General features: G+C 48.0%; 1 pseudogene; it reads left to right on the top strand.

The window, feature by feature from the left end:
* LOC115309215 overlaps window positions 1-23,343 on the top strand; it is a 144,100-nt pseudogene that overhangs the window by 41,549 nt on the left and 79,208 nt on the right.

Below are 23,343 nucleotides of genomic sequence, written 5' to 3'. Positions count from 1 at the left end.
CGACCTTTCAACATGGAACCAGGCACGCAACTGCCCGCTCTTTAATACACTTCTTCCTCTTCCCTCGTGTCGGCAAAGCCGACACGAGCGATGAACTATCTCACACATCTCCCCTACTAAGTAAACTATCTCACACATCTCCCCTACTAAGTCTCACATCGGCAACGTTCATTGTTCGGGATACCTCTTTGGTGGACGAACACATCTTCCACTCCTTGTGTAGGTGTGATTGTTCTCGGCGGAATGAGGTCCAGGCTCCGGTTGCTCAGTTTCGTCTCTTTGCACATCCTCGTGTCCCGGTACTATTTCTGGCCTGGGAATCTGACTTGGTAAAGGAATCAGGTGTGTTCTGTTTCTGCGAATGGGCTCTCCGGCGTCAGTGTCAACCCAGTAAGATCTGGGCTCATTTGCATTGCTTTCGACGACTCCTTGTCGTTGCAGGTCCACTACCCACACGTCGGTTCCTTCGTCAAGGTCGACCAAGTCCCTGACCCCATGCCTACGGTCGAAGTCTTGTTTTTGCTTTCGTCTCTGGGATGTTTCATATGTTCTTACGCTGCTAAGATCTGGAAGGCAGGGAACAAGGCACTTGGATGAAACAGGAATAGTTGTTCGCAACCTCCTGCCCATCAGGAGTTCTGCCGGAGAGTACCCATTTTTCAGTGGACTTGTTCTGTATGCCAACAGGGTCTTATACGGGTCTCCAGTTTTCTTCAGTGACGTCTTTATTATTTTGACCGCGGCTTCTGCCATTCCGTTGCTTTGGGGATATCGTGGACTCGAAGTAATGTGGCGAAAGCTGTACTCTTTTGCAAATTTGTCAAATTCGGCACTTGACAACTGGGGTCCGTTGTCAGATAACACCACGTCCGGTATCCCATGCCTCGCAAAAATGGACTTGCAGTGATTGATCACACTTTTTGACGAGAGGCTGGCAAGGCGGGTCAGTTCTGGGTAGCGTGAGAAATAATCAGTTACGATTAGCCACCAGGCTCCATCCCAGAAAAACAAATCCATCGCTACTCTTTCCCATGGACGTTGTGGGAAATCTGTTGGCAGAAGAGGCATCTTGTGATTGGCGCTCTGTTTGAGGCACACGTGACAGTTTTTGATCAAACGTTCTATGTCTGAATCGACTCCAGGCCACCAGACAGAGTCCTTCGCTCGTCCTTTGCATTTGTCCATCCCGAAATGGCCTTCGTGAAGTTGGCGCAGGACTTGGTCGCGCATCGATTCCGGGATTATCACTCTTGACGTGTATACTAATACGTCGTCAACAATTGAGATGTTGTCTTTGATTTCCCAATAGGGTTTGAGATCCAGCTCCACATCTCTTCTTCTCGGCCACCCTGTTTGAATGATTTTCTGAAGACGCATGCACACTTTGTCTTTACGTTGTTCACTGGCGACTTTTTGAATACTGTATGTTGTCAGAGGCATAGAAGAGGCGACGTGTGTAATGTAGCCGTCAATTTCATTTTCGAGCTCGAAAGGTTCGGATTGTAAGATAGGAGACCTTGACAAGGCGTCGGCTGCAGTGAGATCCTTGCCAGGGACGTAAACAATCGCATACGTGAAACGCATGAGTCTCATGCGCATCCTCTGTAGCCTCGGTGTCAGGTCATCGAGCGCTTTGGACCCAAAGAGTGAGACGAGGGGCTTGTGGTCAGTTTCAAGAGTGAAGTTTCTTCCCACGAGGTAGTCTCGAAACTTCTCGCTGGCCCATACGAGGGCCAAGCCTTCCTTCTCGATCTGTGCATATCGGCGTTCAGTGTCTGTTAGGAGTCTTGACGCGTAGGCGATCACCTTGAACCACTCTCCTTCTTTCTGGCGTAAGACAGCACCTAGACCGTATGCCGATGCGTCAGCACTGACAACTGTTTCCTTGCTTGGATCGTAGATGCCTAGAACTGGGTCTGATGAAAGCATAGATTTCCACCGGTCGAAGGCAAGCTGTTGAGGTTGATTCCAGACGAAGTCGTGCTTGGTGCTTAGCATCGACGATAGCGGTTCTAGGAGCTGTGCACCATTAGGCACGAAGCGCGCCAGATACGTTGCCATTCCCATGATGCGTCGTAACTCCTTCTTTGATTTTGGATTTGGCATCTGCAGAATAGCTGACAGCTTTGCTGGATCTGGACGAACTTGATTGTTCTCAATCACGTGTCCCAGGAAAGAAATCTTCGTAACGCTGAAGAGGCATTTCTCTCTGTTTAGTGTGATCCCCGCTTGAGTGAGACGCTCCAGGACTGCTCTTAGATGGCTATCGTGTTGATCTTTTGTAGATCCCCAGATCAGGACGTCGTCCATATGGCACGCCACTCCTTCAAGACCCAAAAGAACATCGTTCATTCTTCTTTGGAAGTGTTCTGGCGCCGAAGAAATTCCGAACGGCAACCTGTTAAAACAGAACCTTCCAAAAGGTGTTATGAATGTAGTCAAGGGCTTGCTGTTTTCACTTAAGGGGATTTGCCAAAACCCCGAGTTGGCGTCGATTTTCGAGAAAACGGTTGCCTTCTGCAACATTCCCAAAGAGTGTTCCACTGATGGGATCGGGTGCCATTCCCTCTGGACGTACTTGTTCAGTTGCGTAAAGTCAACGCAGATGCGAATGTCACCCGAGGCCTTAGGGACCACTACCATCGGGGCGCACCACTCCACGGGTTCTGTCACTGGTGAAATGACTCCCAGATTCTGCATCCTCTCAAGCTCCACTTTTGTCTTGTTAAAAAGAGGCAGAGGGACCCTGCGAGGTGAAGTCAAGGCAAAGGGCGTCGCATCCGGTGCAAGCTTTACGTCGTAGTCACCCTCCATTGTGCCGAGACCTTGAAAAAGGCTGGGAAAATCTTCCTCAGGGTACAGTCCACGCACCTCGCAGATTTCAGAGAGTACTTTGAGTTTTTCTATAGCTGGCTTTCCAAGCAGCGGTGTGTTGAGGCCACGCAGAATGTAAACTTCCTCTTCGCTACTGTAGTTTTTGAACGAAAGGTTCATGCTTGCGACGCCTAGAACGTGAAGCGACTTGCCGTCGGGCCCCTGCAGCTGGCGTCTCGGCGAGTGTAGAGTGCGGTCTTTGAAGAGACTCCTAAAAAGGTCTTCGGGGATCACCGTCTCATCTGCACCGGTGTCTATCTTGAATAGAACCGGTTGGCTTTGGACCAATATTGACAATTCCCACTTTGAGGCTCCAAAGTTTGATAACGTTCCGAGAAATCCTGGCTCTTGCTTCCCATTGTTCTTCGTTGCGGTGGCGGGTTTCGAGGCAGTCATTAACTGTCCTGTTGAGACGAGCCCTTCTTGTTGCTCGGTGACATTTCTAAGAGAAGATGTCGACCGACAAACCGTCATAAAGTGTCCTCCTTTTCCACAACTCCGGCACACCGTGTCTTTTGCTGGACATCTCGATCGAGGGTGTGTTTCGTGTCCGCACCAGATGCAGGATCGTTCTTGAGCTTTGGTGTCGTGTTGGTAACGTTTTGATAAAGTTCTGTCCCAAGCGACTGCAGCCTTTTGCGGCGCAGTAAATTTCCTTCTGGTGTGTATCTGGTCTACTGATTCTGTGTTTTCTGGGAATCGTAGCTCTTTCTGCTGTTGTCGGACTGTCTCATGCTGACGGGCAATTGTGAGTGCCTTCATCAAGTCCAGCGACGAGTCCAACTGTAGTTTTTCTGAAACTTTTCTGTCTTGCAGGCCCACGACCAAGCGATCCCTGATGAGTTCTTCTTTTAGCTCGCCAAAGTTGCAGGTGTCGGCTAATGTGTGCAATGCCGTCGCAAAGTCTTCCACTGATTCACTCTCTCCCTGTGTTCGGGTATTGAATCGTGCTCTTTCGAAGATTATGTTGCGTCTTGGAAAGAAATAGGTCTCGTAGTGGCCTAACACGACTTCAAACTTCTTAGCGTTCTCAGGACTTAGCTTGAAAGTGTTGAAGATGTCCTCCGCTTGCGTTCCCATCAAGTAGACAAGCGTGTCGACTTGCTTTTCTTCGGTAGCAGCTTGTAATCCCGAGGCTGTGCGGTACCGAAGAAAACGTTTCTTCCAAGCAGGCCACTCGTTTGGAGTGGTGAAGTTAAATGGGTCGGGTGGAGCTATTTGGAACGACGCCATTATAGAGCTGATGTCTGATTGCGTACCTTGTATTAGAGGTTGACCAGAACTGTTCCGTGGCAGCTGCTTTGCGGTCGCTTCGGCGTCTGAAGAGCCGGTTGTTTCGCAAGCTGAGGGATTATGCATGGCCGGATCCCACTTCTGACACCATGTTGGAAGTATGAAAAGGGCGACCTTTCAACATGGAACCAGGCACGCAACTGCCCGCTCTTTAATACACTTCTTCCTCTTCCCTCGTGTCGGCAAAGCCGACACGAGCGATGAACTATCTCACACAAAATGTAAGCAGGCCTAATCTATCTATTGCCGTGGTCGGCATCATCGTTTCATAGGCCACACGTGAAGTCGGTCAGCTGCTCTAGACGAGGGTGTAGTAGCCTATACAATTTTCGCACAGTGCATATTACAGCCTAAAGTCCTTCCTCGAGGGCTTGTGCACATATCCAGCTGATTTTTCGTCACGAGGGAACGCAGTTTGCTTACGACACTGCCTGTCGGTACAGTGACTGAAATCAAAGGGAAGTTCAACAAACCGTTGCCAAAACAACAACCTACGATGCTCGAACACCAGCGCAAAGCATCTCGAAGGGACTCTCCGAGTGTGGTGAAGTGGGGTGAGATGGTTGCGCCCCTGGCGGCAAGCAAGTGAACTACATACGGAGAAAACATGCCATTGACTCCCGGGTGATGGCAAAGGCCGTAAGAAGAGAAAGAGAGCGCGCGCTTCCAGTCCGACCGTGATCCTGTCTCCATCTCAGACGCTTCCATCCTTCTGGCATTCAAAAGCAGGGAAAAAAAATATGCGCAGTGCTTCCGGCTCTGCACGAGGGAGAAGGAGTACAGTATGCCTTTTGCGCGCGGAGCCGAGCGCATCGGTCAGACGGGGTGCTGCGTGAATTACCGTCTCTAAGAGCACGGAAAGGAGATCTAGTCTTTTTTCCCAAAATCCCTTCTTCTAGTCGTGGCTCACGCCAAAAACTGCCTTTCCTGCTCCTCTGAGTTCTCGGAAACCAAAATTAGGAAAGGAGGGGGGGGGGGGGGGGGGGCACAAATCTCGATCAGTGAGGGAAATTCTTGAGTCCCAAGCAATAAATCTTCTGTCTCAAACCTGTCCAGCCCTTCCCTTTCTTTTTAGATCGAGAGATTCGGTTGCTGCGAGGCGAGAGGGTTCATACAAAGACGTAAAAAATACAAAATGCCCGCATCTTCTCCTCCTTATCTGCTCCGCGTCCTCCCCCCAACACCCTCTTTCCTTTCTTCTCCATGGAGGCAGCGCGGGCACTCAAGGCACCATGTAACGGTGACCTGTCGAATGACACACGGCAGACCCCCACCTTCCGTCGTATAGGCATAGTTACTGGCAGGGCCACAATAGAGTAATTGCATATGCTCCGGCTTGCGGAGCAGTGTACCGCAATGGTTCTTCCAGAGAGGCCATCTTGGAGTCAAGGCTGCACTGCGGGAAGTGTCCGTCGCTTCTGCAAGAGCCCCGAATGCGCGAGCCACTCGATCGTCCTGCGTGTCTTTTTGTTTGCAGACTTGGAGAACATGTTGTAGAACATCGCTCGCGTTATAAAGCAACGTGATAATACTGTATCCAGTGGCTACACATAGCGTTGAATGGTCAAGGAACCTTCCAGATCGTTTTAGAATAATGTGGGATGTACATTTTCAAACGCAATGCAAGAAACACGATCCGCCCGAAACTCGGCGCCTGCAAGGTCGCTTGCTCGCAAGAAGGTTGGATCCAGCCCGGTGCACGTGTCCGCTTCTCCGCCAATACGGAGTTGGGGGTGAAAAAAAGAGGAACACGAAACTGAAGCTCTGCAAGCCGAACCTATACAGTTACTCTAAGCCTCATGGCTCCCGCATCTCTCATCCACCCCCCTCCCTCCCTCCCTCCTTGACGCTTCCCCGTTGGGCTTGAGGAGGCAAAGTCAAAACAATGAACATAGGGTCCCTCAATTTCATTCTGTTTAGGGTGATGCCACCCTTTGTAGTACCCGATGCCGACAGCACGCGCTCATGGGTAAAATACAAAGAAATTGCCGAAAACAAAATGTCGCCATAGCACAGTCAGTGCCGCAAACGCGTGCAGGGATACGTTCTTTTTATTTATTTATTTTACCCTCAGGGAGTGAGCATTACAGAGGGGGAAGTGGTTGCATGAGATATCGAAAACAAAAAAAAAAAACAAAAAAAAACACAGACAAGATATACAAGAAATACAATCAGTGCAGATTAGAAAAAAATACTTTCCAAGGCTTTTTTAAAAAGGACGTGATCTGTGATCGAGACTACGGGTGCAGCCAGGTGGTTCCAGTCAAAGGATGTAGACGGTATGAAGGAATGGTGAAAGACGTTATTGGTGCGAGCATATGGGATGCCAACTTTGTGTTGATGGTCAAGTCTAGGTGAAACGTAAAGAGGAGGTATAATTAGCTTATCACGCAGCGTCTCATGAGTGAAATAAATTATATGAAACAAACTTAGACGGGCTACTTTTCTACGAGTTGATAATTCAGGGAGAGAAAGATTAGACTTCATAGTGCTTACGCTGGCTGTCCGATGGTAATTCGAAAATATAAATCTAACAGAAGGATTTTCGACGGCTTCAATCAGATAAATTAGTATAGACTGACCAGGGTCCCAAACAGAAGATACATATTCCAGCTTTGATCGTACAAGGGTTTTATAAAGAATTGGCTTCAAAGACTGGGGTGATAAAAAAAAATTCCTTTTAAGAAAACCTAGCATGCGATTAGAGTTGTTAATGATGTAGTTAATGTGAGTCGTCCATGATAAATCAGATGTAATATGAACTCCTAAATACTTATAGGCCGTAACTAATTCAAGGGGATGGTTATTTAGCGTATAATGGGGCTGAGATGAAGTACAACGAGACACTCTCATAACCTTACATTTGCTAGAGTTTAGTACCATAGACCACGAGTCGCACCAGCTGGAAACAGAGATAATATCGTTTTGTAGTAGGTTAGAATCAGAATCATGAGTAATTTCTCGATAAATAACGCAGTCATGAGCAAATAAAGACATTTTTGAGGATACATGAGAGGGTAGATCGTTAATGTATATAAGGAATAATAACGGACCAACCACAGAACCTTGAGGGACACCTGATGTTACTGATACCATAGTAGAGCTTGTGTTATTCACGTTGACAAATTGCTTACGGTTCGTTAGAAATGAATGTATCCACGTGAGTACCGCCGGATCAATATTTAGTTTACTAAGCTTGGACAAGAGTAAAATATGGGGCACTTTATCAAAGGCTTTAGAGAAGTCTAGAAATACGCAATCTACTTTGGAGCAAACGTCAACGATAGAATGAAGGTCGTGCGTGAATGATACAAGTTGTGTTTCGCATGAGAATGTCTTTCGAAAGCCGTGTTGAAAGGGACAAAAAAACTTATTTGATTTTAGAAAATTGACTATGTTGGAATAAATCACGCGTTTCAGAACAAAAAAGAGAAATAAACGTGTGGGGCAAAATGGCGAGGTGTCTCCCCCCTAAGTGAAGCGAAAATTAAGGCACCCTATGTAAACATTTTGTTGCAAGTCGAAAGCCTGTATTGTGTGTTTGCCTTCCATGTCCCCCGTTCGTTATCGCAGAAACCGCTAGAGAAATCCGGAAAAGTCTTTTAATTTAAGGCGCACGCCATGAATGACCGTTTCAACACTATGTTTCAACGTGTGCCCCCGTAGTGTCTCCATGGCGTCGTAAGCGTTGTTCTCACCGCACCCGCAAGCATGATTCTCACCGCAATTTCTGTCCCCATGACTTTAACTTGCCACAGAAATGAAGTCAGTTACGATTGATAAATGCAACTTGGGGAACATTTCAGACCACCATGAAACACGCTAACGTTACTTGACACTGTTCAAAATTTCGCCAACTGCAAACACAGCATTTTCTCTCCCTATAGACAACTCAAGAAACCGCGAAATTTAGAGGCAAAACCGCTAAATTGGCAACGCTGATACGGCCGATTGACAAATCATGAAGTGTGAACATTTTAAGTGTGTTACACAGAACGTGTTTCTGACTGGTGTGTTTACCGCGTCTAAGAAAGTAGTCCCTTGATTTCTACCTGAAGACTTCACAGACGTGTCATGCTGCTGCCCACAGCACTCCTGGCGGTGTGAGCGCAGCCGTGGTAGATCTGCAAGACGCCTGTTCACTGCAGGTCGCTTTCCAGCTTGACAGACTACGGAAGCTTCGGCAGCTAGGAGTTGCGACGCTGCTACGACAGCGACGCTCGCGTTTGTCTTTGTTTTTTTGGGGAACTTCTAGGAACAACCACTAGAATTGCGACATCCGGGAGCATAACAGTCAGGCTCTTCTGACGTCATTCGTTGCCAATTGGGTACCACTTTGGATACTTGGGCAGAATGGGACGCTAAACTCTTCAGTTGGAGACGCGTTCAAGGCAGTGTGGTTATGAGCAATGCCCTGCGTTTCTGAAGCAATCAGCGCGAGCAGGGGGTGATTTCACGTGATTACTTATGTTTCGAAATCTGCTCAGATGCAGTGTCTTCCAGCTTGCTCGAGTAGTCGGGAATGTATAATACTTTTAAAATGATACCCAAATCGTTGCTGTCGACGCGCAGATTCTCGACGAAATTCGCTAACACCTAGAGCAGGGGTTCCTACTCAGGGAAGGTTCGGTACTCCAACGTCGCAACGATCCGCCTATGGTTATGTTCTGAGGGCCAGTCTGTTTTGCCGGGCATCGGCTGCTACGGATGTAGCCAACACTGCTCCCCTCGATCGCAGCAAACAGCCGCGTACTGATGTCCTCGAAGAGCCCATCTTTCCTCCCGAGTGTCTGCGCCGCGTCATCGGAAATTGGAAGCGTGCGAGAAGACCGTTTTCCTTTTCCGTAAAAGGAAACGTAAACCTAACGAGCGAACGAACGGAACGAAAGAGCACGGTGGGAACCGCGCCGCGGTGTCACGAACCCAGTCCAGTTCAAACCCTGACCGACCAAACGAAAGACGGCCGCATGCAGCTGCAGGGAAATACATTCTAACGCATTTAATAACAAAAAGAGGATCGGCTGGTGGTTCATTTCCATACATAGCGCGAGCCGGCGTGTGAGTGAAGCGCACCGAGTGCGCTTCACTCACACGGGGATACATGGCGCCCAAGTATGGGATCCCTTCCAAACCGACCGTTCCGGTTGTTTCTCCCAGCGGTGGTCCCACATTTCCTCGCTCACCGCTTCTTGTTGTACCCACGGTGGAAGAAACACATTTAGGTGCACGATGACTCTCTGTCCGACGCGGCGGCCACATTATGTTCCGCCAGTGGCGTCACACCTTGTGACGCTGGCGGAAGTTACAGAGTGCTGCAGCGCCTCTTTTGCGGCACCGATCTCTCTCGTAGTAGGATGGATTATGGATCGGGAGCCCTTCGGTAGCACCACCGGCGGCCAGTGCTTGACAGCAGGCAATGCACGCAAATCTATGGGATAAACGAACAAAAGTTGGAATATTGTAGCTGAACGCGTTGCTCAGAGAGTATTTTATGGCGTATTGCGATCATTATACCGGCTGTTTGGATATCCAGTCGGCATTTGTCCGGCGTTCGAACGCAGATTAATAAAAATAAAATGTGCCGGAGCACCACCGACTGTGCTGACGTCGCTTGCTTTAGTTCTGATTAAAAGGCAAGTTCAACAAATGAACGACACGCTCCGAGTTTTAGTTCGTCACAGAAGCCCTCTCTGCAGTTTAAAGCAACGGCTTGTACCAGACGTACTCTGTACAACCGTTTAAAACCGTACGCATGCCCCCAGTAAAGTCCTATTAACTTTTTGTCTGCTAAGCTCTGATGACTTCGAGATCACAAACGACTCCAAATTGATTCTGGACAACCCAAGCTTGTATCATTGAACCGCGTCACAGTGTAGGCCAAACAAAGTCGCAACCCTCGGCCTCCAACCACAAACTATTTAAAATATTGGCAATATATTCTAACGCTTTTAATATATTCGCTCAGAATATTAACTATCATTCTCGAAAAACAGGATAAGAGTTTCCTCGTCCAGAACAACCTATTAAAATTGTAGTTTTCCCCGTTTCTCCCATGGATGCATTGGCTGGTGTCAAGCGATGGCTGCCAGTGGTGCAGCTCGACCACAGCGTGACAAGCCTCGAACTGCGATCTAGCCTATCAATAGAGAACAGTGTTTAATGGTCACGTCTTGCGTAAAGCGCTGAATGGATTTTATAATGTTACAAAGTACCGCCAAGCTGGTGCATGCCGGGGTGCACTTGAGCCAAAAATGGCGGATCGTCGCCGCCAATCTAGTTTTGTCGCGGCGGCGCGGCGCCGGCTCTTACCGTAGGCCAATAGGAGCGTGCTCGCAAACGGCGGCCCGTCACTGCAGCCACAGCAGACCAATAGGAGCGTGAGCGTCTGGATGTGGGAAATGCCATGAGCCAAAAATGGCGACGCGTAGCCGGCATCCAACAGAAGCGCCCGTGGCACGATCAAACCTGGATCAAAAGATGACGGTATATTGAATAAGTCAGGATATCCGGCGCTTTAGTCTTGCGGACGCTAGAGCGCCCCCTCGCCAAGAGAAAGAGGCCTATAGGGGAAGTGGCAGACGCTGCTTATCAACACGCTGAGACGCGGGTTAGGTTAGGTATTGTGCCTGGAACGCGTTCCGACTAGTGTGCTTACTGAGTCAAAAAAAAGCGGTCCCTCGATTTCCGCCATGGTGACGTCAACAAGTAGCATGCTGTCTCCGGCCGCGATACTTTCGGCGTCACAACAAAGGTGGTGGCTGTGGCAGACGCCTGGGGCGGCTTAAGAAAGTACTGCAAAAACGGGGGGGGGGGGGGGGGGGGGAGCGTCTTGGAAACGCGGTTTGAGTCCGACTCAGCTCGTGCGCTGACTTTGGGTGCACTGCCGTAGCCTTCTTTATAGGGAGTATTCACTGGCGGCCATAGCTGTGTGCGCGAATGCTGAGCGCGTGCTGATGGCGAGCTTCCACAGTTCTTTCGCAACGTGCATTCCGCACCCTCAAGAGTGCCGGTTTTAGCAGCCTATTGATGTGAGCTTGTTCTGAGCATGTGCTCTGAACAGCACCCACAAATATGGCGTCCAGTGCATACTCCCTATACTCACAAAGCCTGGCAGATCGCCAAGAGTAGCGGCCGCCGAAATGGAAAAGGTGGAACAGCAGGCAACAGATGAGAGGAGAGCCACGTGACTGGGGCGCCGCTGCGGCGAGACGCCGAAACACACTTCTCTAAGCGAATAAGTGTGTTTCGGGTCCTCGCCGCCTCAAAAGCTGTGCGCTGACGTCCAGGTTTCCCGAGAAATGGCTCTTTGATGCTCTGTGCTACCAGATCCTCGCGCTCCAAATCTGCGACCGAGCACTCTACGGCCCCGTCGTCTAACTGCCAGGCTTCGGGAGTATAGAGGAGGCTATAGCACTGCCAAAGCCAGCGCATGATATGGCTTTGGCAGTGACTGGATGAAAGAAATCATGCTTTCTTTCTCGCTGCTGTCTCTAGCGAGCCGCTCCTGTTCAGCTGCAGGTCGCACTTCAGCTTGTCAGTCCACGAAAGCTTCGGCCGCTATGTTTCGTGACGCTGTGACGGAGCGACACACATGTTCGCTCGTGCTGTTCGCCGGTAGTCCCACGACCAACCGCCACGAACACGACATTAGACAGCATGACAGTCAGGCTTTTGAGACAACATTTGCTGCCACTTGGGAACCATTTTCGATATTTGGGAAGAAAGGAACGCTAAACTTGGCAGTCGGAGACTCGTTCCAGCCACTGTACCGGAAGTGAAATGGCGTTTCGTAAAAACGCCGTACATACAAACGTCGATACGCTTAAAGGAACGGTGCAACAATTTGCGGACTTTGGCTAATTAATTGCGCGAATTGATCCCGGCCACATATAAAACGAAGGACCGAAAACTATTCTTTCCTACTTGCCCTAGTTTTCATTAAAAAAAATAAAAGAAATTGGTATCTCCGGCACCCCTCAACTCAACATTCAAGCGGCACCAGCTTCACCTGTGACGTCATTCGGAGTGGCGTTGGTTTCCGGTTGGGTTCTTCTGGCTTCCGTTTCCCCAGCGCTCGCCGGCTCGCCAGGCTCGCCGCTCTCCCGCTCTCCCGTGGATTCCCGAATCCCGACCAACATGGCGGCGCGGCGGGCAGTCGAAGTCAAAGTCGAGGTCGAGACACCAGGAACAATAACGATACCACGATACTACGGACCACGACCAACGCACTCCGTCGAGCGAGGGAAAGACAAAACGTCCGGGTTGCTCGTGTAGCCGCCGTAGGCGCCACGGGCGTCGACGGATGACGGCGACGGCAGGTTTTGTTGACTTGCGGTAGATAGCGCCACAAATAGTTCATACCCTTTTAGCGGCAATATTAGGCTTTTGAAGAGTTTCTGCATGCCTAAACAACAAGATTTTTTAAACTTAACCTTAAATCAAGCTTACAATTGCCTAACACTATCACTTACAAAAACCACTCCGAATGACGTCACACCACAGGTTGCATTTGCGGCCACCATGTGGCCGCAGGTTGGGAAAAAAAGGGGTTTTTCTTCTGCGATTACGCAGCAAAATAGAGGTATTTTGGGGTATGGTGGCACTTTTTCTCTTACTTATGCCGAAGTAAACAATATAAAAAATACAAGCTGCACATTCGTTCAGTGTTAAAATCATTGCACCGCCCCTTTAAAGCAACTCACGGAGAAGCTCCGAATTTTATTTCAGATCCCTCTTATCAAACTCTCCTTTCACAACCGGAAATGCAAAAAAAAGAAAAAAAAAAAGAAGAACAGTTAACGCGCGGGGTGGACGGAGTAATCAGAAAATGTCAGGTGTTTCCCACGGAATCACAGCGTCCAATGTGACAAAACCTCTGACCCTCTATGGTCGGAAGGCCACTTTCCTGCACCTTAAGGCAGCGGTCCCACGGCAGCCATCTTGAAGAAGGCGTTAGTTCAACCAATAGATGGCGACACGCACCCGTGGGGTGTCCGAAACATTGGTTCACAGTGGGATGGCTCGTGCACCATCACGTTCCCCTCGTGGCCTTGCTCGCGCCGCTTTCAGCTGTGCTCAGCTAGCTCAAGTAGCGTGGCCCAGCAAACGGGTGTATGCGAGAATGTCAGGCTGGGTATAAATTGTTCTCTGATACAGGGAGATGCGGTTCGGCGGTTGTAACGGGCTTTCGCAATAAATCTTAACAAGAAGAAATCAAATGTTGATTGACGTGTTAATATTCTATCAATAAAAATTTCTTCTGCAGGAATGCACGCTCTGTAGACTCAATCTTCCAAGACACCAGTGGAAGCGGATGTCAAGTAAACTGCTTCGCGATTTGCGGTACTTACCTCACCATTTTAATGACGACTAAAAAAAGGTCACGAAATATTATGTTTCACGGGGTCCGGAAGATCTTGTAAAGGTTGTTACATTATAGTTTTTAGAAAACAAACGCCGTTGCAATATTTTCGGAAGTACTGACACACATAATGTTGTAACTACAGCTTAGGAGGAATATGATGAAAACCATCAAAAGAAATAGGAAGACATTTATTTGCAATGGTGACGCTATGAATGAACGGCGTTTAGCGAAGGCAAGTTATAAGCGTTCGATAATTCATAAGTTCGCGTAATTGCTAACTATAGACATGCGTTTTTGTCGGGAGATGGTGTTGCGGTGATGACCTCATATCGGATGTCTCGTGGCAGACGAACAAGCAAGTTTCTTCTCAGCGAATGGTAAGTGTCCAGTGTCAAGCACAACACGTGGCTACCGACGTTGTCGACGTTTCGAACACTTACCGCTTTCGACAAAAGTCCTGGCACCTGGGCTAACTTTTTGGAAAGACTCGAAGTCTTCCTTGAGTCCAACGCCATCATGAACAGTAACTGAAAACGTTCCACTATTCAGTCGGTGGGTGGCGAAACGTGTCCACTTCTGTGGAGTCATGGGCGATGTGTACTCTAAATGGCTGAAAGTTTACACGATGCCTGCCACGACGTCCAAACACGTCATTGACGTTCTACGGTCTCTTTTACCTACTTTTGCCCCACGGAAAATACTTTTCTCTGATAACGCGCAAAATCTTGCTTCAAACAAAATAAACAAGTTTTTGAAGAAAAAAAAAATCGGCGTCAGGCATTACATTAGTGCACCATACCATCCTGCAACTAACGGGCATGCAAAACAAATGGCGTGCAAAAAAAAAAAAAAAAAGAGCTTACGGAAGAAGCAGTTCGGTGAAGAATCGCCAGGTTGTTGTTCCAGCAGCACGCGACGGTCTCATCTTGCACGGTAAAAACACCCGCCGAAGCATTATTCGGCGGGCGAAGAGCCACACCCCTCGATCTCATGATACTATGGCTTACGAACGAAGATCGAGAGATTCCCACATCGGGAGTAATTGCAGTTTATTCGGTCGGACAACTGGTCTACGTAAAGAATTCCACCGGAAGTCGGGCCTTCCATGTAAAACTTGAGTAGGAAAGGCTCTATGTTGGTTGACGGAGTGCCGATACTTTAAAGCTCATTTAGTGACTCTAGGCATGAAGTGAACTCGGGTGTAACATTTTCCTCTTCGTTCTTATTGTTTATTGATTTCAATCGTATCGAATAATGAACACATTATATCACGATACGTGTGTGTAATTATTTGCCTTAGATTTATTAACCTGATTCAGTACTTAAATCATTCATTTATCGATAGTAAGTCTTCCAATATATTTTTTAAATGTGGAGGTAAAAAGAGACGGAGATTGATGATGATACAGACGCCAACGCCGCCCTCGGAAATTTTTTGAACACTAGAAATGAGCAGTTTGTCAGTCATCCGCCAGGTAGCGCTACAAAACACCCAAACAGTTTTTAATTGTTTTTAAAATTAGCTAAGCTCTAAACCTATTAAGAAACCAAAGCAATAACATTGTGAAAATTTAATACATCGCAATGTATATCTATTCCAAAGAATAATTAGATGCCAATAAATATGTTTGATGTCCAAAAAAGATATGCGTCAAAAACAGGTAAGCTTGAAGGGCTCCTGGAGCGTTATGACTTGAAAATTAAAAAAAGCTATCGTCCACCTCTTGGGCAACCATTTTAGCTCTAAATGTTATAAAAGATTTTATTATAGTTTAATTATTTCCTCAGCGGCATTTGAAGTACCATGACTCGAAGCACAAAAAAGTGCTACGTTTGATATAAAATATGTAAACAAAAACATTTTAGAGAACATTAAATTTTTTTCTGCATATTGCCGATTATAAGCACTACATCTGTAGCTAGTTTCATTGCCCTAGCGCTTGTCATTAAAAACATATTTGTGCTGAAAAATGTCATTTTTAGGGCAATATTTGGAGGGATGAAAAAAACAAAGTAGTGCAAATACCAAAAAAGTGTATCGTTACATTCTGCTCTGACATCATCTTAACAAAACTGATATATTGGAACCGTGTTATCTTTAATGGATCGTTCATAAAACATGAACTAGCGGAGCAAGTGAGGGTCCGCGCCATCATATTCGCAACGCTACAAATGTGCATGAACAGTAAAAACCAACACATACATAATATCAAACGAAAGAGGATTGCATTGCCTTTCGAATGACATCAATCCCATAAAACAGTATTAAAAAGGAGATGACTAACGACCTGCCAAAAAGTACCCAAACTGCGACATTCAGTGACAGCGTGGCCTTAAAGGAGCGATGCAACAATTTTTGTACTTTGCGCAAATACCGTTTAAAACGGATCCCTAACGTTAATGACCTATGAACCACGCGTTCGTTTTTCACCCCACGCAATAGAAGTCCCAGAAAAATATTAAAGAAAATCGAGCAGCGTTCACCCCCTCAACTCGCAGCCAGTACAAGCGGCCACGTGATCTGGAGCCGATTATATGCCGCCAGTGTTGATCGTAGCCACGCGCTGGGGTTGGCAAAGCGCAGGACACGCGCTGAGTTTCAGACATTGTTATGGTTCGGCTGTTGTCGTCGTTGCAGCGATTGGACACGGGTCACTACCTGAATGCTTCTCGAGCTAGCAATTATCACGAGCCCAAGTCGAGTGCCCACGCAATGCTCGGGTCCAATCTATGAACCGCATTCAAATATCGTCACTTGGGTGTACTGCGATCCCCACGTTACGTCATCAAATTTTGCAAAGGAGAGATTGAATGAAAATGATCGCTTTTGTCCTTGAAATTACACCGCAACAAAGGAGTTTTTTGGCCAGTGGCGTTGCGTGTGAGTATCCTTGAGTCCCAGGTGTGCCAGTAAGCTCGTGTCAAGTGAAAAACATTCCAATTAAATATCGTTGCACAACTCCTTTAAGTGAGCCAATGGCTGTCATACACAGGGAAGGCTCGGCGAATTGAGGTGCTGCAAATATGCCAAGACCTAACAAAATCAGTCTGCGTCGCGGCACTGAGCACGGCGTTTCACCGTGCACAACGTCACAGCGCAGACCGTCTTTTTAGGTCTAAACATATTTGCAGCGATTGGTTCTCCCAAGTGCTTTGTGGCAGAGTAGGCTCCCCAGAGTTGTTAGATTGACTGGTACGATCTAAATTTGAAACAGGAGAAGCGGCTATGGGCAGCGACAACTTAAGGAACGCTGGTTGTGGCGATGACGTTAAAGGCCGACCTACAACCTCGGTTTTCTGCAAAGATGATGATCCTCTTGGTGCTCTTCTCTCCTAAGCTGCGAAAAAAACCAAGTTGGGGCAAGGTTAAAAAAAAAAGGTGTGGATATAGGAAAGCAGCAGCGGCCAAAAGTGGAAAGCGCGAAATGTAGGTCGGTCTTTAAGATTGCTCTGAAAAACAAAATCGTTAATACTACTATTTTTACGCTTGACCAAACTTGCATGAACTATAGACGTGTGCAGGTACGGCCCCTGGGCGCCTCCATCTTGCTGCTGGTGTGGGTAGATCGTGTGAAAGCCAAGCGTTGCTGAGGCGTACCCAGGGTCTGCAGACCGGCGCCCAAGCAAAGCGGTTTCCATCCACGGTTGCCAGACTAGCTTTCGAAGTGCGGCTGCTTGCAAGCGTCTATATGTGCCAGTTTCTCGTTTTGCCTTCATGACCTTGAAGGATTATGGTTTTACGAACATATTTGAATGGATTAAAGTCTTTGGGAAGGTTGCCTCGCTGCTTGCCGAACCTAGAGGAATGATGCAAAGCCAGGTTTTTCAAAAACAAGTGGCTACATTTAATATTAGAAGGACGGGACGATTAGGTGCACACCGAAAAGTTCGAAGTGCGGCTGTCCATGACCGGCCTCGACCCAGGAGACCTTTTAAGCATTTGTGACGTTCTTCTTCTACTTTCGGGGTTCGAGGCAACGCACCCGTTGTACGGCGCGCGCGTCGAGCCATCGTTCGTCTCCCCGGCGCAGAGCGTGGTGGCGGGTTACGGTGGCGGCGACTGGATAGTGGCGCCCTAGGGGTGCCTCCCACAAGTTATACCTTTTCATTTTTATCTGAACACACGGTTCTCTAGACATGACACGTACGCGCAAGAAAACGATTACATAACTATTCCATCGTTCGTAAAGTCATAGTGTTTTTGGCGAGCTAGGGTATATTCAGTACAAAGTGTAACAGATGTGGCAGTCCTAAAGCCGAAGTCGCATTGCTAGTACATCGTGCAAAACACAGTCTGCAGACGCTGTCTGCGTGTTCCTTTCTTTGTACGACGCTTCTGTCACATTGGTCATCTCTCTGTAGATATGCTCCAAGCATGCACATGTGTCAAGCTTAGTAAACATGCTTCGAACATGGTTGAGGCTTGGCCGCAGATAATTTTGTCGTCATGCCTGCAGCGAATACCCTGTCTTTTGCATGATGTATGAGCTGCAGGAGGCGACATGACGCCACGGGAGGTGAAGCCGGGACGGCTTCCGGTTCGGAGGGACACCTCCCCAACGAGAACCATAAACGAACAAAACCAAAAGACTTTATTGGACGGGAAGGACACCCTTGGTCACTCATGGGGGCGTTCTCAACGACCGCGACCTTTACTTCCGGCTTCACTTGGGATTTTCTCGTTTGACTGGATGGGGCCGGTAGTATGTCGTCTCCTTTTCTTCCTACCTTCGCGGTTTAAGGGCATCTGTTTAAGGGCAGCTTTCCTTTACTCAGGCATCTTCTGTCCGGATCCTGGGGTGTCTGCAAAAGGCAAAAAGCTGGCAGTTCTGGCGAACGAAGTCTACGAGGGCCGCTGCTGTCCTCGGGAAACACTGATGGTCTTCGAATGCCTTGAGGGCTACGATTTGATTGGAGAGGAAATCTTAAGGTGCGGCGCCGACTCCCTCTGGTCATCGCCGCGACCACTGTGCAAACGTGAGTTACGTTCTCAAGCTCTTTTCTGAACATAGTCACTTCGCAAAATGCTTTGCGATGACACCGCACTCGGTTTCGTCCTAAGTCAGAGCTCAGCCGAGGTTAGACCACACACGAACACATGGGTGCAGATAGCTCAGGAAACGGAGAGCGTGGCGAATCGCGAGCATCTTGTTACCGCTCCTACTCGCCAGTGGAATTACAACGTAAGCCAATAAGAACGCTGCAGATTGACTCACGAACCAAGAACAAGGCACGCCCCGCTCGTCTAAAGTTAACAGTGACTATCCGATTTACTCGAGTAATAGCCGCACTGTTTATGAAGAAACCTGTGGGTTCGCGTTTCCGCGGAGCACGCAGACTGCCAATCACCACGATCAACAGCATGATTACAGCTGTTTACAGGACAAAGATAACGTCTTCATGCAAAGATACCATCCGTGAAGATTCATTTGTATGGAGAATCGTGCTATGTTATTCGCTATTCGCTAATTCGCTTTGTTATTTATGCGCAACATAATGACTGGCTGTGTATGTGTTCCGTGGGAACGTAGACGCAAGGGCCTTGTTTATAAATAGTGCGGCTATCATTTCGAGTAAATACGGTATACACACAAGCTAAAAGCGATGGTCGCAGTGTGCTCCGTGTGCCTGATTAAATTTGCTGGAGACGCCGCACGCAAAACGAACGACGATCGCTGTGATATTGCGCTTTTGACACTGTTTGATTGGCCCATCGGCACGTAACGTCGGTTACGTTTTGACTCAAGGGGAAACGAGATATTTGTGATGCGCTTTGGTTTGACGGCTTGTATAAAATTATTTAGGAACTATAATTATGCTGACAACTTAGAGAAACAAAACCAGGGCGAGACCTATCACGATCACGTAGACCTTGCTCCGCGCGATTCGTTTTTCAGCGTCCTTATCGGTCATTGCCGCATACCTATACGGACAGCAAGTTCGTCTGCTTCTTGCGCAGGGGGTTGCTGTGACTTTAGAACGCCGAGCTCTGACTGGCTCTGACTGGAAGGATAGTGGGTAGAGCTGAAGGCAGCTTTTTTTGAGGTCTACCCACCATCCTTCAGTCAGAGCCGATCGCAGCTCGGCGCTCCGACGTCACCAGGACCCCCAGCAAAAAAAGCAGACGAACTTGCGCACCGCATAGGCTACGAAGCGAGGAAAGTCGGGGCTCGCCATGCCCTGCGTTCCATAAACTGCCAGACTGTAGCTGCGCATACAGTAACGTCGTTACACAGTAGGAAGGTGGCGCCACTGTACAACAATTGTCGACAAAATAAACTCGCAAGAAAGCATCGTGGGTCAAGGTAGCGGATTTTTCCGGCCATGTGTTAATTGTAGTATGCAAGATTTGACGGGGCAAGTTTCCATACTCCCAGACAGTACCGTATTTGCTCGAGTAATAGTCGCACTTTTAATAAATAAGGCACGCGGGTATGATTTCCCGCAATGTACGGGCCGGGGATAGCTAACCACCGCAATCGTCGAAAAAATGCGAGCGATTTATTTGCTATCTGCTCAGATCGCATTTTTACGGATTCTACGTTTAAGCAACGCATTTTTAGGGATACTGAAATTCAAAGAACCTGAAACTTACGGTGGAGAGAATAGAGAGGTGAAGACGTATTCCACCGGCAACGAAGTATACGCTAGCGACGTGACGTCAGTATAGTTTCCCCGATGTCGCGCATGCGCAGTGATTAAAAAAATGTTTGATAAACATGACGGTCCGCGTCATCGTTATCCTTTGCCGGCACGAGGAGGATATCGGTGTTGAGGTCGGTAGCATGGCTCCTTGGATGCGGAAAGTGTGGGACACCCTACCCTTTTTTACATAAAAAAAGCAAGTTGTGCGCATTGTTCATACACCGCACGAAGTAGTTCTTACGATATTTGGTTGTCGCAGAAAGTAGTAATTCTTTTGGAGTTTGAAACGTGTACGTCTTGACAGCATAGCATGGATCCAATCTAAAATGTACCTACATATATCGTAATTCTTAACGTAAAGGGGAAAAATTAGTAAGGGTCCGCGTGGAGCCGGACCTTTTTTTGCTACGGTTCTTGAGGTAAAAACGGTGATAGATGGAGCCAGAACGGAAGTTGTGCTTCCCGGGGTGGGGTGGTCCACCCCGTGCAGCTAACGGATGAGGAAGTGGTTAAGACGGTAGAGTTGGGATAGTATATGACTGCGCTCGGGGACAGACTCCGTATAGTGGAGGGTCATCAAGGTTCCCCGCGCCGGACGCCTGACAGGACGCGTAGCCGCGACGTTGTTCAACGCGGTGTTCAATGTGGCGTTGAAAAGGGTGAGTGTTGGGGCCAGTATGAGAAGGGAAGAGTTACGATTACAAGGTGGTTGAGAGGAAGCTATAGTCAGCCTACTGAACTTTCCGCCTTGCCTGTGGATTACGTGGATTGCTCTCCATGGTTCGTTTACACGCTTCAATCATCGCCTTCTCTGGTGCTGGCTGTCTGGCAGAAGCATTGCAACACGCTCTTTAAGAATTTTCACCTGCACTCTTCTCTTTGATATAAGCTCACAAATGGTGCCAATACAAATTGACTTTTGGGAATGCGATAAAATAAAAACTTAAATTTATTCGAAATTTGACGATGCTGGCTCAAAACTACGAATCAGCAAATTAGCTTAAAGTGGGGTATTTATTTAACGTGAGGAGCACTGTAGTGATTACGTGACTGACTGCCCGCCGACGTAATGTTGTGCATATCAAAACCAGCAGGGTCGTAAATTGAAGTCCATATTCCATGGGTTCTACCGGGAGGGCAGTGCGCCTCTTTAGGATGGTCGGCCTTCAGCACGCCGTCTTTGCCTTCCGCCGTGCTTTGCCTGCGTGTGCATGCTCGAAGCTCACAAAGCTCCAGAGTGTAATGGAAGGTAGTAAGCTCGTGCTAAAAGGAGTATAACGGGAAGACCTCTCGGCTGTTCGAACACTATCGATGGTTATTGCAGACGCGGCCACGGACCCTGTTCTCTTTTAAAGGGATACTATAACGATATTTTGGGGCTTATTTCTTGGTCTATACGTTTTCAAGGGTGCAGTGTCACATCGGCCACACCAGTCTCTTGTTGAAAAAGAGAAAACATAATTTTAAAACGAATTAAACGATCAGCAAAGGGCAACTAGTGTATGTCGCTAAAGCCTCGTTTGTAATGCCCCTCTAGGAACCTTTCCAAGTAGTAAGGATGCTTGTCTCACCTGGGACTATACATGCCTTGAACCTGACGTCATCCCGCCAGCTCTACGGCCACCACGAGAGATGAAGGGAAGGAGGAACTCGCCTCTCACAGGGACTCTCTTTTGTGTGTCCCAGACGTCGCTACTGTCCATCTACAAGATTCTGGAACATTAACCCGTCACTCAAAATTGCACAGAAGCAGCTTTGCGGTTAGTTGCGGTGGCCCGATCGCTGGCATACTTCGGACGCTTCGGCAGCTGGAACGGCTATGGCATCCTGTAGACGTCAGCCTCGCCGCAGCTTTGCTCATTCCGAGACAAAGTACGTTGCGATTGCGCCCAATGTCACATTCTCTGCGCTGGCTACTGCCCTAGCCCTTGACCGGTTGGGCCGTTCATAACAAAAAATACAACCATCAAGCTCCAAATAGAAACGTGCGATTGTCATTTACGGGTATTGTGGATCATTTCAGACTATTTCTGAACACGACAGGCATATTTCCAATTTCGTTGAAGCATTCTTTTATGTGTAATATTGTCACTGACAGGATAAAAAGGGCTGGGAGGTCTTTCAATTGTCCCACCGCCAGCACGAACTTCTCTTTTAAAAACACTCCGGTGTCTCGTGAGCTTCGACCTTGCACACGCAGCCAAAGCAGAATGGAAAGCAATTTGAGTCGTCATAGACTAGATTTGAGTTGTTATAGACGGATAGACGTGAAGAAACACAAAGTACCGAACTGTAGAAGAGTCATCAATAAACAACTCAGTCCTGCCCTTCAACAGCGGCCATTGCCTGCGAGGGATTCCTAGTGGACCACGGTACAGTGTCTGGACCCAAATCGGAAGGGGACTACTACGGCCTGGGGGACGCCGTGTCCGTTTCTTGCGACGACGGCTACCGAGTCGAGGGCTCTGACAACCGGTTCTGCGAGGAAAATGGTGAATGGGACGCAGACCCCCCACAGTGCGTCGGTAAGTGCGCGCTGTTGCCAGTCAATGCGCACCGCGAGACACAGTTCGTGCGAACATAACATCGGCGCTTTCTGGGGTATTCCTCATAACGGGTTATGGATAAAATAAAACCAAATGTTAGCGCTTATATTGGTACCCATTACGAGCGCATTTAGCCGTGCTATTAGTTTACATGACCGTTTGGCACTAATAAAAGAAAAAAATAAACTGGAGCTATGTTGGGTAAATGGCTTCTTTGAATGGACTGCAACCTTAGCGAGGCCAAACTTTCACGGAAGGAAAATTTTGGAGGTGCATTTAACCTTCGCATAAAGAACTCGCTGAACAAGTGTGGCAGGATGAAACTCGCGGAGGGCGTTAAAGTAATCTGTAATAAATATCTCGCCCCTAGAATTCGTATTATTTTCTGAAGTTTCCACTGTGCGTGTGTAGCCAGCAGCAGCGGGCAGGAGTCCGCAATTTTCAATGGCTCACCGGAGAAAAGCTCACCGGAGAAAAGCTCACCGCAAAACAGGCAGATTCGGAGAAAGGCTCACCGGCCTTTGAGCGGATGCGGAGAAAAGCTCACCAATTTTTCGTTTTTAACTTGGCGGATTCTGCGTCAAACGTGGCAATTTAACACAATTCGCATTCGTCACTTCA

The sequence above is a fragment of the Ixodes scapularis genome, unplaced genomic scaffold, assembly GCF_016920785.2.
Source record: "Ixodes scapularis isolate PalLabHiFi unplaced genomic scaffold, ASM1692078v2 PGA_scaffold3__209_contigs__length_174095766, whole genome shotgun sequence".
Lineage (NCBI taxonomy): Eukaryota > Metazoa > Arthropoda > Arachnida > Ixodida > Ixodidae > Ixodes > Ixodes scapularis.
Note: the sequence above shows the minus strand (reverse complement) of the source record. Positions and strands in the feature narration are given on the sequence as shown.